The sequence below is a fragment of the Kryptolebias marmoratus genome, linkage group LG15 (assembly GCF_001649575.2).
Source record: "Kryptolebias marmoratus isolate JLee-2015 linkage group LG15, ASM164957v2, whole genome shotgun sequence".
NCBI classification, from domain to species: Eukaryota; Metazoa; Chordata; class Actinopteri; order Cyprinodontiformes; family Rivulidae; genus Kryptolebias; species Kryptolebias marmoratus.
In genome coordinates this window covers 16,563,376-16,576,436 of record NC_051444.1, presented here as the reverse complement: position 1 = coordinate 16,576,436, position 13,061 = coordinate 16,563,376, and positions in this window count along the sequence as shown.

The window sequence follows — 13,061 nt, the reverse complement described above, 5'->3', positions numbered from 1 at the left end:
ATAATGTTAGCAAAGTTTTGGTTGGGAGATGAAGCTACCAACGTTTCTGTTTCGAAAAGGCTTTTTGCCTTTAGATTTCAATATTTCACAAAGTTGGAGAATCAGAAATGAGGAAAAATCAGTTGGAAGTAACAGAATAACATTATCCTCGGAATAACATCATCAGCACAGTACTGTGTATTCTTCTGAGAATTACCTGCTCTGTTAACATGTATAGATGTTTCTAAACTTAAAACCAGAATACGGGCTGAGTGAAGACTAACAGAGTCGCATCTGTCTGATGTAGACATTTGCGTTCTGACAGAGCTGCAGTGTAGGTGTGAAATCGTCTTTGGACAGCCTTCTCTCAACATCCTGAGCATCGTATGGCTAACACATACTTGCATCCTTGGCCCCCTTTTCTTCTGGAACTTGTCTAAATGAAGCAGCCTGATCTCCAAAGGGAGACAGATGACACTTCGTTGGATTTGGACTTTTTGCAGGACTCTGTAGAGTCTGTCTGGCTGCCTCGCAGAGCTGTTATGCTCTGTTAAATCAGCACATATTGTACTGCCTGATGAATAACAGATGTTTTATTCATGGAGGAAAGATAGTGTACATTCTTTGAAGCACATTCCAGGTTTTATGAAGACGGCAAAGGATGGGGGGAGACGGTTTGAAAGGAAAGAAGATGGACTGAATTCACCCGTTTCAACCATTCCTGCCTTCAGATGAAAAGGTGATTCTGATAGTCTGTTGATGTTTGAGTCTCCATCTGAGGAAACTCATCCCCAGCAAATTATGAAATATAAGCGTCACCGTGCAGTCCTTTACATGCACTCACAAAGAAGAAAGCAGAGACATTTAATTTTTATTGACTTCAGAACAAAAGACACAGAGTTTTAGGCTGATTGACAAAAGAAATCAAAGTTGGGTTTACAATTCTATATTCTTTGATATAATTTCTTTCCCAAGAAAAGGCCTAGCATCCCAGAATGTAACAGTTTCAAAAAAAGAAAACTGACTGACATGTCAAGGCTCCAATTTTTTATTTTTATTTTATCTACGAACAAGAAATTAAATAAAAGTAGTATAATGTTGAGTCAGATTCCACTGGTTTATTTTGTGTTAATAACCTGTTTGTACCACTCATTCCAGCTGAACTTGCTTATCATTTTATAATTAGCAAGCGTCATATAAACATTTTTAGCCTCAGCTAAAAATGACGCAGCTTTAAAATCACACATCAGATCCAAGAATTCTTCACATTATTCTCATGTCACGCTTTGGTGAGATTCATCATGCGGCTGAGGTCTGCAATTTCAAATCCTGCATACTTGATTGATGCAACTTTGGATTCTTGGAAGTTAAAGGGACAGCTCTGATGTGCTGATCTCAGGCTCTCTGGAAAGTTTAGGAACAATTAACATCTTGCCTGTTATAGATAACACTTTGACTGACCTCAGCCTGGAGGAACAGAGTTTAATTCTGACTGGATTTATGAGCTAACAGCTGGTCTGAGTGAGGTCAGCACCAACGTGGAATGATGCCGTCTTTAAACATCTGTAATCTCATCTCTTTATCTTTTTACACCAACTTTACACCTACATCAGTTTTACACAACACTGTTATTTTCAGACAATTATATGGTCATTTGCAAGCTCAAATAGCAACAGCAGCAGCTAGCTGTAGCACTCCCAATGCACCCTTAAGGCAGAAATATCTCAATGTTTTAGCTGCAATAACTGTGTAATGCTGTAAAGCTATTAACTGTTCATAACTTTTGTCCAAAACCCCTCTACAAAACATCTGACCTATTCTTTTTTTAAGTTTTATTCACACCCATTCAGAGTATTTTATCACTGGCAAAAGCGTCATTGGTGGGTGTTTCGTGCAGAATGAACCAGTGCCTCCCCCGGCGGGATCCAACTGCTTCAGTCTAGTTTTGTAGCTGCACACATGCTGGGAGTCAAAGGATTAAAAGGAGATCAGTAACACTGAACGGGGTTAACAAACGGCAGATGTTGTGAAATTCATTATCCTGTGTCACAACAGAGGGGCTATAAGGCGAACCGAGGACTGGTTCCACATGAGAGCAGTGTCCCGATAAAAACCATGGGAAAGTGCTTCCCGCTCTGCAGACAGAATGGATGTTTAGGTCTTTAAATATACGAACAATTAAAAGATAAATGGGCATAACAAAGGCTGGCACACATGGGCTGTCGGAACCAGCAAACACCACATTTTAGAGGTAAATTGTGGTGTTTGAAGAGCAATGCCAATTGAATGTTTTGGAACTATACAGTTGGACTTGTGTTATAAAATGTTTTTTTTAACGTGCTGTTTAGAATCATGGATCTGAGTGGTGTCTTTATTTTCTTCACTTGAAATTGGATTTTAGCAAAAAATGTACATCACATCGATGTGATGTGTTATTGTATAATCTTTGCCGTTTCATGGGGTTTTGATGATTGACATTTGACATTGATGTTCTCTCTGTTTTTCTAGATTTTAAAGTTAAAACCCACTTTGCTGTGTAATTACATCTAACGTCAAGTCCACAACAAAAGGAAAATAATAACTTCTGTCCGCCTGAATTGGCGTGGAAACGTGGCATGACGTCTGGTCGTAGAGGAAGAGTTTTTTTTTTTTTTTTTCCTACACTCGGAAGTTGTCAGAGCTCCGCTCAGAAGTGACAGATGAAATGTTTGGGGTCATTACAACTGTCAGCACAGAAGGGGTTTTGAAGATGTAACCAACCATCACAAGAAAGCCAGACAGGAACATCAAAGAGGAGAAGCCAATCATTCTGCCTCAGTGTTTTTCTCCCGCCTGCCAGTCTGTCATGCCAACATCTTTGAGCGTCGCTCACTCATCCCCCCGTCAAAGAGTTATGTGTATGACGACTCTATTTTTATCTGCGATCAAAAACATTTCATCCTGGTGGGTTTGATTGTTGATTTTTACAGCTCACCATTGACTCATGTGGTCCTCCGGTGTGAAGGGATGAAGGTCCGGGCCCGATTTTGTGCAGCAACTTCTTACCCCTTGTGCTTGAAGCGGCTGCAAAAAGGGTAGTTTCGCCTGAAACAACTCAAAGCAGCAAAGTAGTAAGAAACAAGAAACAAAGTGATGAGCGAAAACGGGGGATGCTTGCTGGAGGTTGACTATGTATATATTTAGAGTGTGTTAAAGTAAGGACAGGAAAGGCAAGGTGGTAGGAAAAATAGATAGATGTTGGGGTAGGGGGGCTTATTTTTGTTGATCCAAGTACTTCTTTTTTCCTCTGGAAGCCTGGAAGACAGTGGTCCTGGGGTGAAGAAAATATACGGGAGATGTGTTCAAAGCGCTCAAGTTTGGTTGCGACGCTCTGTCTGTCTGATTCTTAGCTGTTTGAAAAGTTCATATAAATTGGAAGACAGCTGCTGGGAAATGGTCTTAGCAAACCCGATGAGAGTTTATCATCTCGACACAGGGAGAGGCCCCGTTTGAGGTGGATACACGCTGCCTGTAATCTCACTCCAGAGCTTTATCAGGTAGCTCTCCTCGCTGAAACAGAAACAAACAGAACATCATAAACAAAACACCACAGAACAGGAGCTTTTCCTTAGCTTACAGCCTCCTTCAAAACAACGCAGCGTCCATTTAGGACCCAGATCCCTGTCTGCGCTCTCCTTCTTCTGGAATTTTTACTATGGACGACTAGATGCAACGTAGTCTCCAGGCTCAAGCCAGTATCTCGCAGGGCTGTGGCTGTCTGCGGTGGATGTCAGTTTCCAAGCATGAGCCACAGAGACCTGTGGTCTTGTTGCTCGAATTTTGAACATGTTCAAAAAAATTGGTGCAACAAAACCTCTCTGAAAATAGTCACTCGATAGTTATCCCAAATGCATATTTAGTTGTTCTGGGGCTGAAGAAGAGTCAAGACTGCAGTGGATGTGGAGCCTGTTTCTGTAACAGCTGTGCTGAAACACACCTGAACACACATGAATATAAGCTTGTAATCTTGTACTATTATTGCTGTTGTTATCAAAACCTCAGAACTCAGTGAAACTGCAACTGAAAATTGATCTTCTTTCTCGCAATTTTCTTTTAAATTTTGAGTCGCCAAGTAGTTTTCAACAGCTACAGCCCAGTGAGATACTGGCTTTAATCAATCTACAGGTTAAACTTTGCATTTTGTTCTGCCGTAGTGAAAGGACCGACTATTGAAACATAAATTTGCGGCAAAAGACTAGATCGCATGCTTTGAGGTAGCATGGACACAGCCGCACAGTGAGGTAGTTGTTGTTTTGGCACAAACTTAGTTTTCTGAATTCATGAACCGTCAGACTCTTCCCAACAGTTAGATATGAAAGAACCACATGGCGGTGGTTTCCAGGGCCTCGGAAAAGTGAGAGGAGACGGGGATCAGTGTGAGGGGACGACGGTAATTGTCTCATTTAGAGCCTGATGCCTACAGGTAAGAGTTATAAGGGAGGACCATTATTCTCCTCTCTCCGTGGGTGTGGGTGTTTGTATGCTGCGGCGAGCGGTCTTTCAGGCGGGTCTCAGCAGCAGATTACAAAGGTGTGGCTGCAGCGCGACATCCAAATGTGACACATGAAAGACAAAAGTGTGAATCAACAGAGGGTGTCTCAGCCTCATTCCGCTACTTTGCCATCAGTCTGACAGATGGCATGGGCCCGTCTGCGGCCCCGGCAATGAGGAGTGCCGTGGCTTCAAAGGACCTCTGTAATCTGCAGAAACATCACAGGCTGGGAGAAAGTGACTGTCTCCCAGAAACCCAGCCTACTAAGAGGGCAAGCGAGGCGCTAATGAAAGGCAGATAAAGGGATTCCAGGCTCAGACAGCGCCTCATGAAAAAAAAAAAGAGAGAAGAGAGACAGAAAACATCAGGTTGGCTTGCCTTTTTTCTTCCAGGGAATCTATAGATAAATGGTCTCGTCAGTTCTTTTGTGTTTTGTGAAATGAAAAAAATAAAAATAAAAACCAAAAACCAAAACAAAAAACACCCATCAACACACAGATAAAAAGTTATTTTCAAAGCTGTCATCCCCCACTGAGTATGACTCAATTGAAACTAAACGGTCAGTGCTGAGTATGGGGTACAGTTAGTAATGATGGAGAAAGCATAAAGGCTATTATTTTTTTCCCTGGTTGAAATGTCACAAGTTACTTCTGTTTTTGATGGCTTTGATATATGGCAGTCAGGCCGGATGATTGCTGCCAGCTGCAGCATTAATCACAAACTTGGCTCTGTCGCAGCTCCACGCATTCTTTTATTGCCCAGAAAAGAGCCTCATTCCCTAATTTGAGCTAATCAGTTCCTGTTTTTTTTGTGGCATCTCATCACGTTGGAGGTTCACATCTGTCTAGGTAACACTAGTGCCTGACAGCACCGATATCAAAAGCACAAAATGTGCTTAAACTATCTTGGAATCCACGGGTCGACGTCAAGCTGCACAATCCCGAACCATACAGGCCATTTATCTCCCCGCAGCTCCGCTTATCAAAGAAGGAACAAACTGTCTGAGGGACTCTAAATATTTGAGATGCTTTGCGTGATGCGGTTGGAAGTTTAGACGGCTGCCGGGTCCCTGGAGGTACACTTATCCCTGTAAACATGGACAGGTTCAGTGGAGCTGTGATCAGTCAAAGTGAACAGATCTCCACTCACTTTCAGAGCCTGGGGATTTGTTAGCCACTTTCAGAGTTACCAGGCAACTTTTCCCTTCAGTGTGTTCCTGTCATGTCTGACAAACCGCTGGACTGTTAAACCAGTTCAAAGCTGCTAATGGTTCTTATTTTGGGGTTTTGTTAGTCACCCCTGAGAGCACGTCACAACACCAATACCTATAATCTTTCTTATATACTTGATGTGTGGCAACTCTCAAATACACAAATACAAAAACACACCTGTTAGTGTTAACCTGATCCAAATTCTGATACAGATTAGTCTGTTAATGCTAAATCTGAATTATGCTAAATCATTTTTGTAATTATCTCATTTTTGACTCGTGCTGAGTTCCATTTACGGATCTGGGACTGACGTCAGACCTGACCTAATCAGGTTCCAGTTGCAAGTTGGAAAACTACTAGGACTTGCTAACAGTTGCGCTCAGTGACCAGGCTAGCTAATTAGCAATACAAGTTAATAACAATAATTATCTCCCCATTCTGTGCTTTCAAACATTGTAGCAACATGTTCACTAACTGTGGTTGGAAAGTACCTTGTGTGGCTGGGTTACTGAGATACAAAATGAACAAAGTGAAAATAAAAAGTTTATTACTGGAGCTATTGCAGCTTTTAATGTGTGAGTCAGCCATACTGGATTTTAAGGTTGGTGCTGGTGAGAAATCCCCAACTTTCCTAGTTGGAAATTCCGACTTGGGGAGTATTCCAGTTGATTTTTTGACTTGGAACTCCAAAACTCTGACTTCTGAGGACATATGTTTTGGATCCATTGTTATGTGGTTGTTGGTTTGTTTTATGTTATTCCTATTGTTATTGTGTTTATAAGTTACCATGTTTTCCTTGTTTAATTTTTGAGATTCCTTGTGTTTAGTTTCACAGTGTCTCCTTGTGTCAGCAGCCATTATTGTTCTCGGCGATTCTTTACTTCAGGTAAACATTCACACCTGCTCCTTCCTCCTGTTCATTAGTCTCAGCTGTCCCCTCCTGTAATCACTCCTCAGTCATACTGTTTAATTACCTGCTTGTTCCCTGTGTGCTCCTGGTTGTTTTGTTGTCTTTTGTGTTAGCACTGCTGCCCCATCAGCTTTTTATTTTTTTATTTTTGTCATTAAATTCCTTATTTTTGCTCACTGACTCCTTGTGCTCAGTCTGCATGCTTGGGTCCGAACTCAGCAAACCTTGACACCATGATTTATCGTCTTATTCTGATTATTTTAATGCTGTAAGATAGCACGGACAATTTGGGCAAAAACCATCCCCGTCAACTTTTACTGTGTCTATTTTATTCTCTGCAAGCTAGTGAATGCTAGCATGCTAACACGATTAACTCAGCTATGCTGTAGAATATCAGGATATCCTGATAAGAGTAAAAAACTGTTTGCTTAAATGCAGGTAGTTTAAAAAGCCAAAAGATTTGATTGTTTTTTTTATTTGCCAAATTTACAATAGTTTCAATTATAATGTGTGAATAAGAAGATCTAGATGGAAAATCCTTGAGTTAAGACTCCACAAACATTAGCTCAGACTGTTACAGATGCGACATGTTGTCCATAAAGCTCTGGTTTTGTGTGAGGGAGCAGCGTGAAACGTCTGGGTGTCAGCTGCTGTTATGCTTTTAGCTCCACCAGACGGTTCTCTTCCTTACGCCCAGCTCAGGGATTCAAGTCATTCAGGGGCTGTGTAATTGGCTGGAGAGTTTAATTAAAGGCCGATCTGAAAAAAAGGGGGGAGCAGACAAAAAGGCAAATTAAAGACACTTGTAAAGTGGAAAATGAAATGCTTAACAAGCTCAGCACCATCATTCAGGGACCTAATTTACACGGTAAGCCCTTACATAGAGCTCGGTTATAATTTGGTGGGTTTAGTGTTGCAGTTGCTACAAGGCTGTGAGTCTTTAATTGAAATATTCTGTTGAGCGTTTTTCCAGCACGTCAACTCTTACTGCCATGAAAGTAATTTAAAGCTATCAAGGAAGGGAAATCTTTGTGTCAAATCTTGAATACTGAACACACAGTGTATGAAAATAAATAGTATTTAAATAAGGTTTGTGGATGCTACCATTTGTGGCACTTAACCACAATTAAGTGACACTTAATTTACACAAATATGTTAAACAAAAATGAATTCTCACTGACCCAATCTGCTAGAAATGCTGGTTACAAACCTGACTTTGTTTTTCACAATATTAGTAAATAATTATTAGAGGGAGATAAGATAGATAGAGCTGCTAAAACGTACTCCTAATTAGAGGTAGACCAGTTGATCAGCAGGCTGATTAATTAGTCTGGTTTGCCATCTTTTAAATAATAACCACTGGGCAGGCTCAACCACACTACACTGATTAAAAGGCATCCTTTGACTTCTGAAGCTCTGCATTGTTATTGACCGTTAAAAAACTTTCTCCCCCTAATCATGCATTAGGTGTTCAGATGTGTTCTGGTTCCAGACTGACTATTGTTTAAATAATGTTCCATATCTCAGAAGTGCAAACAAAGTTTGAGTTACATTACTGTCATTCTGTCTCTTTTCCTGACTCCTGTTGGTCCAAACAGTGAAAACAAGTTGCCAGGCTTCCACCAGGCTTGAATACCTCAGAATTACCTCATGTTGTTGGTTTTTAATCAAATAATGCAGAGTAAAGATTACAATGGCTGAACTGGAGACAGAGTAAAGCACAAAGCCTTTTATTAGGAACTGAATGTGTAATTTGGCTGCCATTCAGTATTATCTGCTGGATGTACAGATTCCTATACAGTGTGTATTCTCTTCTTGGTACAGCATGAGCATCTGACGAGGCTTCAGCCTCATGCCACAGTTTCAGCGGATGATGCGGCGCTGAAAAGCAGCTCTCGGACGTTTTGGGGCCGTTGAGTGATGGTTTTCAGCTGCCACACTCTGACTCTAAAAAAAGGCTAACTCAGATTAGTGGCAGCGTTCAGATCTGTTACAGTCACCTTGTTTATTGCTCTCTGGAAAAGCCTTTGCATAGCTTCTGCAAACCACCACGCCCATGCCTCAAATAACACACACGCATGCAGGGTTCGCACTCACAAGGCCGGAGAGGAAGAGATTACATGTAGTAGTATCAGTATCTGTTGTATCTTTATAACAAGGGATTTACACTTCTGTGTCTTAAATGTCAAATACGACTAACTAAAATCAACTAATAAGTAGTTATTTCAATCTAGGTAAAAAAAATAAATAAAATCAATTCATTGTTGCTAATGGCAGAAAGCTAAAATGTGGGAGATAATGTTTTTGCTTGTGTCTGTGTTTGTCTGTCTGTTAGCAAAATATTTAATGAACCACTGGATAAATTTTAATAAAACGCTCAGAAAACAATCATTAAAAGTACATCTACATCTGATTAACATTTGGAGCCAGCTCAGTCCAGAATAGTGCCCATAGCTAATTGACCTTTGCTGACACAGATATGGCTATAATTTTGTCAGATTTACAAATATTGAGCTGGAATTTAATGTGACAGTAGCTGAGCATTATACTCAATTTATACTCTGAGCTCTAATAGTTAGCATTAGATCTTGCTATATTGCATTATTTTCGAATTTTGTCCAGAACAGCTACAAGTCCATCTTTTCTCAACATAAGATGATCTTAGTGTAAAACTGTGACATAAAATGTGGCGGGCAAATGATTTTTTCTAAAAACAACTAGCAGCAGAAACATGAAAGTGACATTTCCACTCATACAGCAGAATGATGGTAATTTCATCAAAGTAGATGCTTAAGTTAAGTTCAGGCTTTTTTTTTGTTTCCAAACAAGACTAACTTTTCGGTAAAAAAAAAAATTAAAAAAAAAGATGAAAATGTTCATTCTAGAGCTGCTGCTTCTTCAAAGCAGCCTCGTTTACAGAGAAGCTGGTATGACCCTGTTTCCTTCGGAGTAAAAAGATCCAGAGAGCTGGAGGGGCTGGGCGAGGAAGAGGATGGATGGAGGAAGAAGAGGGGAGGGGGTGGCATAGTGGAAGAGGTGGGGTAACTTCAAAACCCACATCAAAAGGAATAAATAATTGTTTCTGCTGGTTTTGTTGTTGTGATACGGATCGACGAAGCAGCGAGTGGCGAGCAGGAAGCTTTGATTTGAGGCAGCCTTCCTGGAGAGGGCTCCTTCTGTCGGCAGCTGAGCAGAGAAAAGCTGAGCCCACTGATTAAAGTCCTGCTTGTTTTAATCTTCTCTTTCGTCCAGGGAAGGGCCTGTGGAGAAGGGGAGATCCTGCTTCGGGGCGGGACCGTGGCCTCCTCTGGGGACCGTTTCCTTCTTTTGCATCCTGAAAAGGAAGCGAGGGTGCAGCAGTCAGATGCGGGATGAGGAGAATACTTAAAAGGTTGGTATGCAGATTAAGGGTTCAGGGAAGAGGAGGGTTTGTGGGTAACAGGGTAATCAAATATTTTTAGGATATTTTATTAAACAACATACAGCTCAATTTTCCCCAATACAGGATTAGCTTCGGTTATGAAAATGCATAAAGACCCAATCACTATTTATTCAGTCATATCTTCCTTTTCCTTTTCTCTTGTTACTATCAGGATTAACCTTCTGACATTTCTGGAATTTCCAACCAACCATCACTGTGACGTTAAAGGCAAAACAGACGTGTAATGAAATGCTCGCAGCTACTCAGAAACATGCACGCCCCGGTGCTGCATAAAAATCTCCACTCTTTGACACTTTTACACAACACTTCACACCCCTCTTACAGATTCCCACCAACAAGAGAGGAGTTGCTTTGTAACACGTGTGTACGTGTAGGTAGTCACAGGGTCAAATCTCAGCTGGGCCCCTTTCTGCGGGGATTTTGTATGTTCTCCTGGTACAAGCACAGGGTTTATCAGGTACTCTGGTTTCCTCTCACTGTCCAAAAATTGCATAATAAATTAATTGGATGTTCTAAATTGTCTGTGTGTGTGTGTTCTTGATTGTTTGTCCTGTGTTTTTCAGTGGCAACTGGGATAGAAACCAGCATGACGAAATTTGATTGGTTATGAAATTGGAGGCATTTTGACTTTTTAAAAGCAGTCCGTGTCATCATGTGTATCTCGATTATCCCTGTGTGAAATGTCATATAATATAGGAAAGTCAAACACAGCTGAAATGATGCTTTCCTCTACGTTGAAAGTGGTTGCAGACTGCAGGGTTCAGCATGTTCTCCACTCATTGGTCTGTCAATAAAACCCTCGTTAATTGGTTTTAGTGCCATGCGACAGTGACAAAAGTTTTCAACTTTGTTTTGTTGCGTCGCCTGCCCGCATGCGCACGAGCTCGATATTTCACATGCACGAAATTCGCCGGTCGCTGGTCTGGTGGAGGGCAAGTGATCGTCACCTCATCGTACAAGTTCCACAGGAAATGAACTGAGAGGGAGCGATGTCACTGATTTAATTCCTTGTAGAAATGTGTATTGCCCGCTGCCTTTCATACCAGAGTTATACACAAAGATCACCTTATGGTGAGAAATGATGACGTTACAGCCATTTTGGTTAAAACTTGAAAAAAACATTTTGCACAATCGTCACATTGCGATATTACGATGTCTTTCATGATGTATTAGATCAAGATCTGTAAAGACAAATGAACACACACACGGGAAGAACAATTATCGCTCCGCCTTCACCTTCAGCGGTGGGTGATACCGACCCTCCTGCCCTTTCTGTCGTCATTACGTGGGAGAGAAATGTTTTTCTTCTTCTTCTTTGGTCTTAGATAGATCCATCTGAATTTATCAAGATAAGAAGCAGATCAAAACACGCTAGCAATTATTTTGATCCCTCCAGTGCCTCACATCTGTTTTCTCTGTGGAGAGCAAGCATGCCAACCAAAGTCGGCAAACCAAAACTTAAATGAAAAGAAAGAAAGCAAAAAAAAAAAAAAGAGGTTCAGTGAGTTTGCATTAGACCAAACATTTATTTTCTGACTTCTGCATGTATTTATCAGTTCACATTCTTGGGGAGTGTTTCATACAGATGGGTCCATCCAGTCCCGGAGCAGGTTGTTGCAGCTTGATCCTAAACTGAACCCAGCTGGAAGGGAGACGGTATAAAGCAGCACGACGCGCTCGGTAAATTTGTCTGAAGGGAGTCAGGGCTGTTCTGCAGGCCGAGTTGTGAGTGAGCGAGGCAAAGGAGGAGAGACAGGCCTAGCTGGAGATCATTAGAGATTGTTAGTGTCCCTGTTGCCTGAGGCCTGGCGAGGGGAGCCTTCATTTGGGGAACCTTTCCTCTGAACCCCTATGAGAGAGGAGTTGCATGTACAGGGGGCACAGGACAGGGATTCAAAGCCTGTTCAGGGGGGAGGGAGCCAGGAGGCGTTGCCATTTACAGTACACCAAACTACGGAGACATCTCAGCAGATCTGCAGGTCTTAACTTTCATCTGTCTCATCCCCAAGGCCATTAGGCAGTTTAGCTGGGAAACGGCTGCTGAAATATACATCTGTCTTGTCAGCACATAGCAGCTCTCCTCAGTCTGCATGCTGCCGCTAGTCAGTTCAATATTTAAATCATCAGTCTGCGTAAGCGTTTGATGTCAGCTCCTAACGAGCTCTGTCTCTAACACTGACAGGCCCGTGGACGGAGCGGCTGTTTACTGTCAGGGATGGAAAATGCTGCCTTCCGCTCTTTCGTCATACGTCGATAAGATCCAATGAGACTACTTTGTTTGAATAAGTGCATAAAGGCCTCAAAGCGGTGTTTGCTTCAGCAAGTCTATTTCATTCTTCAGCAATTCTGATGACACTTTTGCCAATCCTGGATTTCCGCCAGAATCAAAGGCTTTTGTGTCGCACATATCAGCTGATGCAAATCAGCAGGAAGCGCTCAGATTATATGTCACACTGCAAATATTCTGTTGATTCAAGACAAAATGTCTGGTGGCAAAGACTGTTTCAGCTTCGCAGAGTGACATGCAATTTCATGCGTAGCGTGTTGCAAAGAACTGGGAATGATTAAACAGCTTATTTCTGTTGGTTCTGACAGGCCGGCTGTGGTCTTAATTCAGGAAAAGCTTCTGCAAGGAAGACTTTAAGTTCCAAAAATGTCTTTATTTTATGCAACACAAAGGCACATCACAACACTTTGCATGTAATTAATCAGATTGTACACTCTTAAACTGTTTTTTTAAAAAAACATTTCTGAACTGAACTTCCTCTCGTATCAAATTTTACTTGATGCCAGTTTGTGATTGGAGGGTTCAAGACACCCAAGCCTTCGTGTGTGTGTGTTTTCACACTTAAACATGCTGTACATCTCAGACTGCACTTATTCACACACACACACATACACTCTGACATCTGACATGCCTCCAGCAACACCTCTGACCCAAAATAAACCTTTTAAAATATCTCTTCAGTCAGTATGTTAACAGTGGGT